At 34.5% G+C, this 15170-nt stretch overlaps 1 pseudogene; it reads right to left on the reverse strand.

Annotated features, from left to right (window-relative positions):
• Window positions 1-3379: 3379 nt before the first annotated feature.
• Window positions 3380-11403, reverse strand: LOC141499098 (methylmalonic aciduria and homocystinuria type D homolog, mitochondrial-like; annotated as a pseudogene).
• Window positions 11404-15170: the final 3767 nt, after the last annotated feature.

Below are 15170 nucleotides of genomic sequence, written 5' to 3' on the forward strand. Positions count from 1 at the left end.
GACGGCATGTTTGGACTATAAGCCCAGCAATCTAGTTTAGAATTCAATAGAGTATCTATTGAACACTGACATGTGGAAGAGGAGCAACTTTCTTCCCCCATGTGAATATGGGAAAATAAAGACTTTAGGACAAAGTCATCCTGCCATGCTTAACTGAAAAAGATATGAAGACCATATCTTAAAAGAGGAAGCTATGGATCTTTATCTTTATTCCTACAGTTGGCAAATTAAAGCACATCAAATAGTCAAAGAAAAATTCTCCAAGGAAAAGAAAGAGCTCCCCTTTTTTAATTGTGACATCCTTGTGTACACTTGAAGACCACCAACTTTTTGCTTTGTTGAGAAAAATACTCCTATCCCAGACCACACTTTCTTGTTTGTTTGCTACTTCTTTGTTTTAACTACTCCCAGTTCTCTCCAGCAAATCCAGACTGACATCAACAGAAGTAGGACCTTTTGAATCTTTGCCAGCACCAAGGAGACAGATGTATTGATATCACTATTTAATTCAGGCAAAAGATTTAGCTTCACTTTAGGGAGTAAGTGTGAGAAGGAAGACAGTGTATATCTGCCAGTCTCTTCCCTTTCACTGATTAATGGGCTTCTCTAGCTTCAAGCAATTCCAGACACGTAATTCTATTTGCATGATCTAGGAGATTGGGTCCTGGACATGGCTACAGAAAGACCTAGGTTAAAATTCTGTCTTGGACATTTATTAGCTATGTGACTAAGACCCAAGCAAATCACTTCACCTTGCTGTGCCTTATTCTAGTCAACTGTAAAATGAGAGGGTTAGAATCAATGGCCTCAAAAATCCTTTCTAATTCTGTATCTGTGTATTATGATCCATACTGACAAGAGATGTCAGGTAGAATGCCTGGGGTGACAATAGCTACTCCCCTGAAAACACACACTCAGGCTCTAATACAAAAATAAACTTTGATGCAGGTGCTCCCACTGGTTCCTTACGTCTGTGTTAAAAAAGAAAACACCCACAGGATCTTAATGCTGAGAACATAAAGCTCTGATTCTACCACTAACTAGCAAAGTGACCTTAGATCAATTGTTGACCCTCTCTGGGATTCAACTGCATGTGGGGTGTAAACTCAATGAATTGTGTTGCTTCTTTTAGTTTAAAAATTCTGTGATTCTTCAAATGTGAGGAGTTAAAGAAAAATACAGGTCAAAGAAATAGAGTGCCAGGCAAGGAGTCAGGAAGATTCCTCTTCCTGAGTTCAACTTTTGCCTCAGACACTTGTTTGCTAATGACCTTGGGCAAATCACTTCACCCAGTTTGTCTCAGTATCCTCATCTGTAAAATGAGCTGAAGAAGGATATGGCAAACCACTACATATCTTTGTCAAGTATCTTTGCCAAGAAAACTCCAAAGAGGGATGTCAGGAGTCGAATATTACCGAAAAAAATGACTGAACAACTGTATCTGTGTGTGTGTGTGGGGGGGTGCGTGTGTGTTTGTGTGTGTGTGTGTGTGTGTGTGTGTGTGTGTGTGTGTGTGTGTGTGTGTGTAGTAACTATTTCTCTCTGGAGAGGGAAATAGAATGAATTTTTTTTTTCAGCCGTCAGCAGCTTCCAGTGATTGAGGAGCATCATGGTGATAGTAAATGATCATATTTTAGTGAAGGAACACAAAGGCAGACTGTATCAATAGTATTTCTATTTTTCTCCAGAGTTCACAAAAGCCAAGGCAAATCTTATTCTTAAAGGAGGGAGAAAAGAACCTTTTACAACTTATCTGTAACCCACAAGAGAGCTGATGTTTCAGGGAGTTTGCCATCACCTATTGTGAATAAAGATATTTTTCAGGAGGAGGAAAGGATTTCAGATTCAAGTCAATTGTATTATATTTGACACAAGAAGAAACCCAGGAGATGAAAGAAACTAGAATGGTAGCATGAAGAAATGATCCAGACATATTATACCGTGTTAAAATATGAAAACTTTTATAATGATGATTTTGACATAAATTGCATTTTTTCTTTCAAGATCAGGAAACACCTTGTCAGATAGCATAATCCATTAGATTCCCAACTTCTGCTCCTGTATTAATATCCTTTTTTTGCTAGATGGAAATTTCTAATGTTTATTTTTTATTTTTTGCAAGGCAATGGGGTTAAGTGGCTTGCCCAAGACCACACAGCTATATAATTATTAAGTGTCTGAGGCCGGATTTGAACTCAGGTACTCCTGACTCCAGGGCCGGTACTCTAGCCACTGCGCCACCTAGCCGCCCCAAAATTTCTAATGTTTAGAAAACTATATATTCACCATAAGGTTTTAGAGCTTATAAGAACCTTAAAGATAATTGAATTAGAGACCTAGTAAAATAAGAAATTACCTCAGAAGTTGTCTAGTCTAATGCCTCATTTTATAGTTGATGAAAGTAATAGCTAGAATATTTAAAAAAACAACTTAGAATGTTAAAAAAAAGACGCAAAGGTAGTAAGCATCAGAGGCCATATTTTAACCTAGGTCCTTTAATTCCAAAGTGTTTTCTTTTTTTTTCCAGATTATATTGAAAGCTGTCATGGAAATATTTTGTAACATGGAGTAGTTTCAGTTCATCATAGGAGCAAAAAATGAAATAGACAATGAAACAAAGAGAAAATTATCTATAATGAACAAATATGTTTACATTCTGAAAAAGATTTTTAAACCCAAGACCTAAAACATCTTAGATCAGATAATGATGTTGACACAATGTGTATGTGTGTGCATGTGTGTATTTGTGTATGTGTGTAACTACAGAGAATGAAAATGAGGAAAATATCAAAACCCTAAGATTTTTAGATTTGAGGAAGATTAACTTTTTAAAAAATAAATTGTTTAAACATACTGCTTTTCCAATAAATTTGGAGAAATACTTTTAACCTGAATCTAAATATCCCAACTAAAATAAATAAACAAATAAATAAATAAACAAATAAATAAATAAATAAATATCACAACCTGAAAAGATTTACATGAGTCTGAAGTTAAAATATTTCAGAAATTAATTTGAAAAGCATCAGAATAGATAAAGAAATATTATTTTTATCTTCTTAACCTGTGATTTATTTTCAGAAAGATGTATATAAAACTTATTTTCAATTATAAAAGAGAAATAATGAAATCTTTTCCATAAACACATAGGATAGGATGAAACCTTGGATTCATATATTGCTTTTATACAAGGTGGGTGGGTAATGTATATTAAACACAAATATAAAGAGTAGACATTTGCCATTTTCTAAAAATCTCATAAATTACATAAATTCTGAACTTTACAAATGCTGATTTTTTTATCTAGAAGTGAATATTTTTAAAAGCTGTACTCTTGACAGTGTTTATGGACAATGTCAAGTCCACATAAAACTGTCACCTAACTTCTACTTAATTTCTTCATGATGTAACCATCTTGTATGGAATTCATGAAGATATTTCCAACAAAAGAATCTGTACTATGACAAATCATTGTAGCAGCAAAGATCATCAACAGAAATTCCTAGATGTTGATAATGCTCAGTTGTTTCAAAGAGAATATTGCCTGTATTTTGTCCAAGAAAGTCCAATCTAGATGGTGGATTAATAAAGTCAGTCCAATAGTATTTAGTAAGGAGAGCATAACAAATTTATCACAATTTGTAAACTTTTCTAACAGCATTTCCCTTTCATTTTCAACCTCCTCACTGTATGTGTTCATAACATTTTTGTTTTTCTGCATTGCTGTTAGTATCTTTAACTTGTCAGATTTCACTTCTAGAAATATTAGTTCAAAATCTCTTTGAAGGAACTCTGGACATTCTTGTGTTATATATTCTACTTTGGCATTTTAAAAATATTTCTACTCTGCTGCTTTCCTGTTCTTCAATATGTACATCACTGCCCTGAAATTTGCTTACATGTGGCATCATCACAAATTCATGACTTTCACTTCATAAAGGCTCTGCTGTCCCATTGAGGTGACAGTCAAAACCTATGTTCCTAGGAAACTGAAATCTTTGATCCTGAGGACCAAATGATTTTTCCATCTGGCCACACAGCTATTGAAAATATATCTGGGTGTATCGTAGTTACATAAGACTCATCTGAATCTGATATTGTACCAATGGTAAAATCCTAAGAGGAAGGGAGCCAACCTTTATCTGTTGTAGAGTGCATGCATTGGTCATTTCTGGTGAGAGGAAAAGAATAAATGATTGTTTCCTTTACTGCTTCCTAACCACCAACTTTCCTCAGTGATAAATTCTTTCTGTTGTTATTATCACTGCCAGAGACCAAGACACCCACTTTTTTGACAAAATGGCATCCATCTGAATCATCAACGTTGCAGATAGAAGTCTCCAGATTTTGAAGAGGACAGTTGGAGTAAAAAAGCAAGTTCTTCATTGTATTCACATATAATTTGCACATATCTGCAAAGGCTATGTAGAAATGGTCTCAGACAATTTTCAAATTAATGTTTTATTATTGTTTCCCTGAAAGTTTCATTTTTGTTTTTTCTTCCGTTCAATATTTTCTCAGCTACTCACATTAAGTGACCCAGAGCCCAGTAACATAAACTATCTAGCAAAGAAAATGAGAAGACAAGGACAAAGAAATATAAGGGTTGTGGTGAGGAATGAGGTCTCCTAGGAGTCTGGGAAGAGCTTCTGTACTTGAACCCCAAGACTTCAGTATCTGGTACCTATGTCATTGCTATCCCTTTTCCCCAGGTACCCAAAGAAAATCTGAAACCCCCAAACCCCACACCAGTTCTTTGGATTCTATATTCTAGAACTATACTCCTTTCATTAAATATGGATAAATATTCAAAGGCATTACAAATAATTTCAAGGGGAAATACAAAATTGTATTCAGGAGCACAGAATCATTGAATGATCTTGAATTAATAACATTTCTTCAAGTCAACTTCTGATCCTTACTATGTGAGTTCCTTTTGATAAGCAGAAAACAATATCCTTTCTAATCTCTTTTCATTATCTCTCCACCTTTCTCACTGGGAGGATCCTCAGTATGACCAAGTCTCCCAGTGACCCATTTGCATGAACAACCAGCTAGAGACAAGGAAATAAAAGAAACTCAAAATAAATCCAAGAATATATTTACATTTCATTGAGTACTGCTGACATGTAGAGACTTCCTTCTAGCCAGTTGTGTAAGAATCAAAGAAAAACAAGAGAAAAATAAACTGCACTAAATGGTGAGAGAGAAAAAATTTTTCTATTGTGAATTTAAGAGAAATGTTGTTGAATACTCATAGCCAGGCAAAGAATGTCATACTAGAATCTATGAAAGTTATTTTTCCATAATATTGAATAAGTTTTACAAGATTGTCATACTATTAAGATTTTTGCAATAACAAAAACTAGATTGATTTGTTCAGTTGTATCTGAATCTTTGTAATCCAATATAGGGTTTCCTGGCAAAGATACTGAAGTGATTTGCCATTTCCTTCTCTATCTTATTTTATAGATGAAGAAAGTGAGACAAAAGGATTAAGTGACTTACCCAGGGTTATACAGCTAGTATCTTGGGCCAGATTAAACCCATGACCATGAGTCTTCCTAACTCCAGTCATGACTTTTTATACACTATGTCACCTGGTTATCCTAAATAAAGTTGGACTTGAAAGGCATATACATGAAGGTACTTAATAACACTTAAAAATTCAAATGTTTTAAATAAATGATTGAAAAATTTGTTTATTAAGCCCTTACCATGTGTCAATTACTAGGCTAAGCATTTTAAGTATGGATTCAAAACTAAAAAATAAAAAGAATTCCTACTTTTGTGTACTTTATAGGTTTAGGGAGGAGTCTACACACAAGGAAATAATGCAATAATTATTATGTCATCTTCCAAATTTTTCTTTTCCATTCATTGAACACATTTTCATGTGATAATTTCCTATATCTAAGGCAGGGCACAGTAGTTTATGATAGATACAAAAATGTCTAAGACATAGCTATAAACTCTGTATTATGATTGCTTACCTTTACAAAGCACTTTAAGGCTTACAAAACAACACACACTGTCTCATTTGAGCTTCACATCAACTGCTTGAGGTAGTTTCTATATCTTTTATCCATTTTTTACAGATATAGAAAATGAGAACAAGAAAAGTTAAGTGACTTGCCTAAAGTCACACAAGTAGAAGTATAAGAATTAGAACTTCAGGCTGTTAGAGTAGAATGAAGGTAAAAGATGTAAGAGATGTAGAAATGAAAAGATTTGACAACTGATTGACAATGTGGAGGAGAGAAAGTCAAGAGTATAATACTGAAGTTGTGATAGGTGACTGGAAGGATGGTACTGGCCTCAATAGAAAAAGAGGAGTAGGATTAGAGCAAGTGATTATGAGTTCAATTTTGGCCGTGCTAAGTTAAAGATATCTTCTTGACATCTGGTTTCAATTATCAGATCTATTGGAGATACAGGAATATCATGTAGAAGAAATAGGACTGTCTATCAAGTTCATGAGTCTTCTGTCTATAAGGAAAAAAAGGAAGAAAGGAAGGAAGGAAAGCTTACTAACAATAAAATAGCTTCCTCTTTGGTTTATAATCATAGTGCAATAATTTTAGAATTAAAAATACTTTTGAAATCACTCAATGACTTTTTGTACCCTGATTGGTAGTTTTCAACATCCTCTTCAACCTCAATGCTTCCTCTCCCTGTTCATAACAGAAATTACAAAGAAAAGACCATGCTGTTGAAGCTCCATCTCCCCAAAAGTTTTTTTCATCTAAACCTTGTGGTGATTTCCATTGAGAATATGGTTACCTGGGAGATTGCAATGTTCTCTCTGCCTTGCTCTTGTTTTTCCCTTCTTTTCTAATGAATGGGTCATTGGCATTAAAAAGCATACCTTTACAAAGTAGAGATTCCAGTAGGTTTTATACCTGGGTTCCTGATGATAGAACTTGTTTTTTTTTTAAAGATTATTCCTAAGGGTGGGTGGAAAGAACCTTTCCTGATGAAAAATATAAACACATTTTGAACACAACTGAACAGTTTTTAAAAGTAATTTTTCACTGTGGTTACTGCACAAGGGCAGAAAGTCTTCAGACTCATATTTATTTTGTTACATGCTATTTTAATGTTAAAATATCTTTTTTTTAACTTAATTTAACAGGATTAAATTACAGTTTTTGTTATAATGACCTAGTACAAAGAATCAGTCTTACCAACTAATTAAGAGTGTTGCTATAGTGATGATCATTTTAAAAAGAAAGATGTGAACCACTATTATATGGTAGGGTAGACATTCTGCATTGTAACTTGGTGAGTCTGCCAAGCAACTCCAGGTAGACCTGTCAAGGGAAAACTACTTAAGACTGAACTATATTTGCAAAAGGTTTGGCAGCAATTGGTCTGGGCTTCAGTTAACAAGGAATGGAGATGCTTGGTGTTTACATTTATAGAGCATTTTATAGTTACCAGAGCTTTAAATGTATTATCTCAATTGATCCTCTGAGAACAATCCTCTGGGACATGACTATTTCACAGATGAGCCTGAGAGGTTAAGATTTAACTTAACAAAGCTTAAACAACTGAAACTGGAACCTAAATAGAAACTGGGGCATAGGCAAGGAACACAGGACGGAATCACAAAGTATTACAAAGGTGCAGGAGAACTCAAATGAGCACTAAACATCAGGTCTTTGTTCATAGAATCACTAAATCTCAGAATCAGGAATGTCCTCAAAAATCATCTGGATTCACACTTGAAAAAAAATTTTTCTACCTTGAATTCAGCAAGTGGTCCCCCATTGAATACTCCCCACTTTAGAACAGTCAGAATTGTCAAGAAGTTTTTCCTTATATCAAACCCAGATCTGCTTCTTCAACTCATGAAATATTTCCCAATATCCATCTTAAATGGAAGCTTTTGCAATTTGTTCCCATTATTCCTCGTACTGACCTCTAGGATTAAGAAAATAAGGCAGTCTTTGAAGCTAAACAGGAGGATGGGGTGCCTGAATTCAAATCACAATTTTAAAAAATAATTAATTAGTTAATATTTTAATTTTTGAAATTAAACAAGTATTCCTATTGAGTTTTTTCCCAAAATGTGGTTCTCATAATTGATCAAAATACTGTAGATGTGGTGTGTCTAGGACAGTAAATAGCAGGACTATAATCTAACTTGGATCAAAGATTATATTTCTCAGTAAAATTTATTTTCCCCAATAAATTATATACTCTGTTTTAATATCATAAGTAAACATATTAAACATCCTATATCCATATTATATGTATATTATGTAAGTTATGTATGCATATTGCCCAGGCAGGTTATGTATTTGTCCATAGGAGTTTTCATTCTAAATGCAATTCACAAGAAGCCAAGAACAGCTGGAAGCTCAATTAATAGTTTTTCAATACTTTGCTTCCTAACTAGATAACTAGATGGGAGCAGGAGATTGGGGTCATGGAGATGACCACTCTGCTCCCTTTAGAAAATATTTATTAGACTAAAATTTTATCTCCCCGCCACATTAACTATTGCTACCAAATGAACAATAATTCATTTTTATATTCAGGGTCCTTTTCTAGTCACTATCTCTTAATGGAATATCTGAAGACTTCATTCCCTTCCCAACAAGTGTTGCTCAAACAAAAGATTATGATAACTAGTGAATAGCTTAATTAATTTATTCAAGATGATATTAAAAGGGAAAAAAATCTTTGATTTGGCTTAATTCTTATTTATAAGGCCACCTCAGGAAGAAAAAGTTAAAAGGAGTTTGTTCAAAATACCAGAGCAGTAAGTATTGAGTGAGTCAGCTTCCATTCAAACTGTGAGATACCTTCTATGAATGGGAGAAATTGATTTCCATATAAGGGCAGAAGTATTTTGATTGGAGCACATAATAATGAAGTGATGAGGTAAGTGCCACCTGAGCTTCTCCATAAGTGCTTTGATTGGAATGTAACTATGAGAAGAGTGGGTTAGGGATGATGTGCATCCCCTCCATCTCATGCAGGCTAGCTAACACATAGTCAAAGTTTTAAACAGGGTTTTAAAATGGAATCACCCAGAGTGACTCAACACATATAAATCACCTTGCACAATTCATTCTAGTGCTAACCCTACTCATAGTATAGCACCACAGTAGGACCTATATTGCTCTTATACCCTTTACTGCATGGGGTGGGGAACCTTAGTCAGTGAGCCAAATTCAGATGGAAATTGAAATTCAATAAATCTAGGGTTTTATGGGGTAAATTAATTAAATGTTTGACCAAATATATCCCATGAATGATGTAATAAAAATTTTCCTCACCCATTTTCTACTGTATTATCCTAACCTCTGCTATTTGTGCCAAATCAATTTAAAGAAACATGAAAGGCTGTGAGTTAAGGGACTCAGATTTGCAATAGAAAACAAGTTTACACTTCCCACTAAGATGACAGAGAGAAGTCAGGCACTGTTTTAAGCTCGCCTGACTTTTCCTCAGAACCTACATGAATCAAGCCTCTTAACAGATTTTGGATCCACAGAATCCTCAGAACAGAGGGGAAAATCATCCAGCAAAGTCTGTCATGGTGGGGGGTGGGGTGGATATGCCCAGGGACTCACCTGAGAACCACAGTGGAAGTCTTTGTGGTGTATGTTTGACAGGCAGACAAGGAGAGCTCCAAAGCAGCTTCCAAGGACACCAATCTGGTCAGCTTGTTTGGTTTGAAAGGCCCAGACTGTGAGCCCTGGTGTTTCCAGTAGTGGGAGGGCCTGGCTTTCTCTAATACAAAAACAGAAATAGTCACAAATATTCACATCATTCCCCAAGGCTGGGGTGGGGGCAGCAGAAGTTTCCTAGTGCTGACTATCCAAAGAGATCCTCAGTCTTTTCTAGCCTTGATAGCCTAGCCCAGTGACTAGGTTGAGTTAGTACAGCCCAGACCTAGCCCCAGGCCTAGGGAAACAATGCAGAGAAGCTTCTGGTTCCTTACTGGTTGGTTCATTGAGTAACCAGAGTTCCTAACCCCAGTAAACAGGGCCTCCATGGTTCTCAACACCAAAAATCTGCAAACCAGCCCCTCCCCAAATGAGACTCTAGGAAAAGCCAATGTCCCAAAATGAAGAAAGACCAGAGCAAAGAAGGGTCTAATGAATGTAACTTTAGAGAGAGATAAGGACCCCCGTTCAGAAAAGGAGGACAGGAGTGCTCTGTGTGAAGCTTCAAAGAAGAATTAAAAAACATCAGAAAAGAAATTAAAAAATCAAACAGAAAAATTGGGGAAAGAAACACAAGTGAAAATTAACACTATGTAAGAAAAAAATTAATGTTTTACTACAAAAATGACAGAAGAGAACAAATCCTTGAAAAATACAATTGGGGGTGGCTAGGTGGCACAGTGGATAAAGCACCAGCGTTGGAGTCAGGAGTACCTGGGTTCAAATCCGGTCTCAGACACTTAATAATTACCTAGCTGTGTGGCCTTGGGCAAGCCACTTAACCCCACTTGCCTTGCAAAAAAAAATACAATTGGAATAAGGCAAAAAACACAATTGGGCAAATAGAAAAAGATTAAAACTCCTTCAAAAATAGAATTGCACAAATAGAAAAGGAGATGCAAAAATAAATGAAGCAAATCTTCTCTAAAACAAAGATTAATCTATGGAAACTAATGATTTCATGAGACACCAAGAATCTGTCAAAGAAATTTGAAAAAATGAAAAAAATAAGAGAAAATGTAAAATACCTTATTAGGAAAACAACTGACTTGGAAAATAAATCAAGGAGAGACACTTTAAGAATCATAAGACTTCTTGAAAACCTTGATCAGAAAAAAAAAAAAGAGCCTGGACTCCATACTTCAGAGAACTGCTCTGATATCCTGGAGCCAGAGGACAAAATAGTCATTGCAAGTCATTGCAATACATAGATAGCCTCCTAAAAGGAATCCCAATATAAAAACATCAAGGAATATTATGACCAAATTCCATAATTATCAGATCAAGGAGAAAAATTCTGCAAAAGGCCAGAGAGAAGCAATTTAAATACAAAGCAGTTGAAGTTAGGATTACACAGGACCTGGCTACATCAACAAGAAGGACTGAAGGGTCCAGAATATGTTCTGAGAGCAAAGGAGCTTGGATTATAACCAAGAATTCACTATCCTGAACCTTCTCTTTCAGGGGAAAAGATGGACATTTAATTAAATAGGTAACTTTCCATCTTTCCTGATGAAAAGACTGGTAAACAGAAAATTTGATCTTCAAACAGGAGATTCAAAAGATACATTAAAAAGGTAAATAGGGGAAAGATTAAAAAAACTGTTATCCAATAAGATTTAACAACTTACATCCACACTTGGGAGGAAGAATCTAATAATTCTTGAGAATTATAACTATTAGAGGGAATATACTTAGGGCTGAAGTTATAGACATTCATGGTATGTCTGTGACTTTGATGAAATGATTTTTAAAAATTATTTCATTAAAAAAGGGAGACATTAAAGAGAGGAGGAAGGGGGAAGGTGAATGGGATAAATTACATCTATTGCAATGGGGGAAGAAGAGACGAGGTGAGAACTCCCTCTTCAATAAAAATTGTGGGAAAATTGGAAGATAGCATGGCAGAAAGCAGGAACAGATCAATATGTCACACCTTATTCCAAGATAAAGTCAAAGTGGGTGCAGGATTTAGACATAGTATTATAAGTTGATTAGGAGATCTATAGAAAGGGGAGCAGTTTGTGATCAAAGAAGATATAGAGAACATTATAACAAACTGAATAATTTTGATTTCATTAAATTAAAAAGGCTTTGCACAAACAAAAACATTGCAATTGAGATTAAAAGGAATATATCAAATTGGGGGAAATTACAACTAGTTTTTCTGACAAAGGAATCATTTCTAAAATATATAGAGAATTGATTCAAATTTATAAAAAAAAAAGTCTTTCTCCAATTGATAAATGGTCAAAGGATATGGAAAGGCAATTCTCAGCCAAAAAAACAAAGACATCTATAGTCTTATGAAAACTTGCTCTAAATCACTATTGATTAAAGAAATGCAAATTAAAGCATCTCTGAGGTATCACCTCACACCTCTCAGATTGGCTGATATGACTAGAAAGGATAGTGGTCAATGTTAGAAAGGATGTGGGAAAACTGGGACACTAATGCTTTGTGGAAGTGTGAATTGATTCAACCTTTCTGGAGAGAGATTTGGAATTATGCCCATGGGATAATAAAAATATGCATATACTTTGACTCAACACTACCATTACCAGATCTGTAACCTGAAAAGATAATGAAAAAAGGTAAATATAGAAAACATATAGAAAAATATCCATAGCAGCTCTTTCTGTAGTGGGAAAGAATTGAAAATCAATTGGGGAATGGCTGAATGAATTGTGAACAGAGCTAAAAGAATATTATATTCACTAACAACAACATGGAGTGATGATCAGTCATGATGGTGTTGCTCATTTCTGCAAGACAATAATTAAACACAATACTGAAAGACTTGTGATGGCAAATACCATCTGCATCCAGAGAAGGAACTGTGGAATTTAAATGAAGACCAAAACCTATTATCTTCAATTTAAAAGTTGTCTTATGTATTATGTCATTTTGTTATCTCCAATGTTTTCTTTCTTTCATTTGGATCTGATTCTTCTCTTACAACATGTTCAATTTCTGTCTGTGTTTAGCTTAGTTATAAATATAGAGTTTATATCATATTGCTTTCTGTCAGAGGAGGGGCTAGGGAAGGGAGGAAGGAAGAAAAATTGTCAAAACCTTGCCAAAAAAATGATTGGTAAAAACTACCACTTATGTAGTTGGAAAAGCAAATAAAATATTTATATTTAGAAAATCAAGTTTACTGAAGCCATAAGTATTACAAAATTAAGTTCCATCTTTCCTTCAATTTAATAAAAGATGAGCTAACAGTTAAGAAGAGTCATAATCCCATATATCCCATAAGCAGACAAATCTTGTTAAATAGATCTTAAAGGTTAAACAAATTCAGATTACAGATGAAACTACTACTCAAAGTATTCAAAATGGATTGATTTCAGGAAAGAGATTTATATATCACCAAATTGTTCAAGAAAATTCAGTGACTGGGAAATTCTCTGCTATGTAGTTAATTATAGTAAGAACTAAATCATCGTAGAAGCATCAAATTTCCTTTTGGTTTTCACTTGAGAATGTCAAAAAGTTAACATTATCCACAAGTCAAGATGGATAAGAAGAGATTGATATGAACAGAAACCTCTCTATTAACTAAAACATTGCAGGAGGAATGGCCCTGATACCAAACAATAATTAACAAGCATTAGGATGGACCTCTCTTCCAGGTAAAGATAAACACCATGAAACAAAAGCCAAAGTAATATGATAATGAGCATCAATATTAAATGGCATCAAATCTCCTTGTGAACTGGTAACCCCCTTTTCTGTACTATCTCAGCTCAGTTGTTTATGGGTATCTAAGTGCTCCCCTCCAAAGTTCACCAAGTAAAAAGACTTTGTGCGTCCTGGAGAACTTTTGAAGTAAGAGCTCCATCAAACTCATCTCACTGACTGCATTACCCCTCTTCCTGGGACATGCCAAAAATCTTCACTTTATTTCTCTGATTCTTCTTCGCAAAAATAATTTCTTTTTTTAAATTTTTTATATTTTATTGATATTTTTATTTTTTCAAATACATGCTATGAAAGATTTTTCAACATTCATCCATATGCATATATATACTTTTAGGGTACAAAATTTCCTTCCACTCCTTCCTTCCATCCTCCCTTCCCACCCTGCTCCCCTCAGTGCCAAACATTCAGGTTAACATTGCACATATGTATTTTTTTAAACATGCTTACAGATTAGTTTTTTTTGTATGAAGAATTAGGATTAAAGGTAAGTGATACATAAGAGATGATTTTTTTATAAGGTGGTTATCAGATTCTGAAGGGTTTTTTTGTTTTGTTTTGTTTTACTTATTCTGAATGGGGATAACATTGTCCATAGTCAACTAATAGGGTTGTCCTAGCTCTGAGTAGCTGCTTCCATCAAGACTGATCATCCCACAATGTTGTTGTTAATGTGCACATTGCTCTCTTGGTTCTGCTCCCTTTGCTCAGCATCAGATCCTGTAACTCATTTCATGCTTCTCAAGAGCCTGACCATTTATGGTTTCCTTTACTATAACTTGTTCAGCCATTCCCCAATTGATGGGCATCCCCTCAGTTTCCAATTCTTTGCCACTACAAAAAAAAGCTGCTATGAATATTTTGGAACATGTAGAACTTTTCCCATTTTTTATGATTTCTTCCAGATATAGAACTAGAATTGGAATTACTGGGTCAAAGGGTATGAACAGTTTTATTGCTTTTTGGGCATAGTTCCATATTGCTTTCCAGAAGGGTTGGATCCATTCATCACTCCACCAGCAATGCATCAATATCCCAATCCTCCCACAATCTCTCCAACATTGATAATTTTCCTTTTTTTTCCATCTTGGTCAATCTGATAGGTGTGAGATGATACCTCATTGTTGTTTTAATTTGCATTTCTCTAATCAATAATGATTTGGAGCATATTTTTCGCATATGATTATAAATAGCTTTAATTTCTTCATTTGAAAACTGTCTATTCACATCCTTTGACCCTTTATCAATCAAATCTACCAATTTATCAGTTTGATGCAGTTCTCTATATATTTTGTCAGGATTCCTTAATTTTGAAGATTGTTTCCCAGCTTTTTGGTTTCCTTTTAATTTTGGCAGCATTGATTTTATAAGTGCAAAACCTTTTTAATTTAATACAGTCAAAATCATTCATTTTGCAGTTTACAAAATTGATTTCTTAGGTATGCCATTGTCTTCAAGGTTTTTTTTTGAAAAATATGGATTGTATAAATATCATAATTAGGGTCAGTCTCAGAACAATTTTCAGTGTCTTGTTCAACAGAATTATAATCATTTTTCCTAGACTAGCTCTTCAAGTCTCCTTTTAGAATTCATAGTTACAATAATCAAAGTTTCTATGTGTACAAAGGACTATAAAACTGGGCATGTCCTTTGATTCAGCAATATGACTTACAGGTCTGTAATCCCAAAGAAATCATTAAAAAGGAAAAAGGATTCATATGTGCAAAAATATTTATAGATACCATTTGTGGTGACAAAGAATTGAAAATTGAGGGGATGTTC

The sequence above is a fragment of the Macrotis lagotis genome, chromosome X (genome assembly GCF_037893015.1).
Source record: "Macrotis lagotis isolate mMagLag1 chromosome X, bilby.v1.9.chrom.fasta, whole genome shotgun sequence".
In the NCBI taxonomy this organism is placed as follows: domain Eukaryota; kingdom Metazoa; phylum Chordata; class Mammalia; order Peramelemorphia; family Peramelidae; genus Macrotis; species Macrotis lagotis.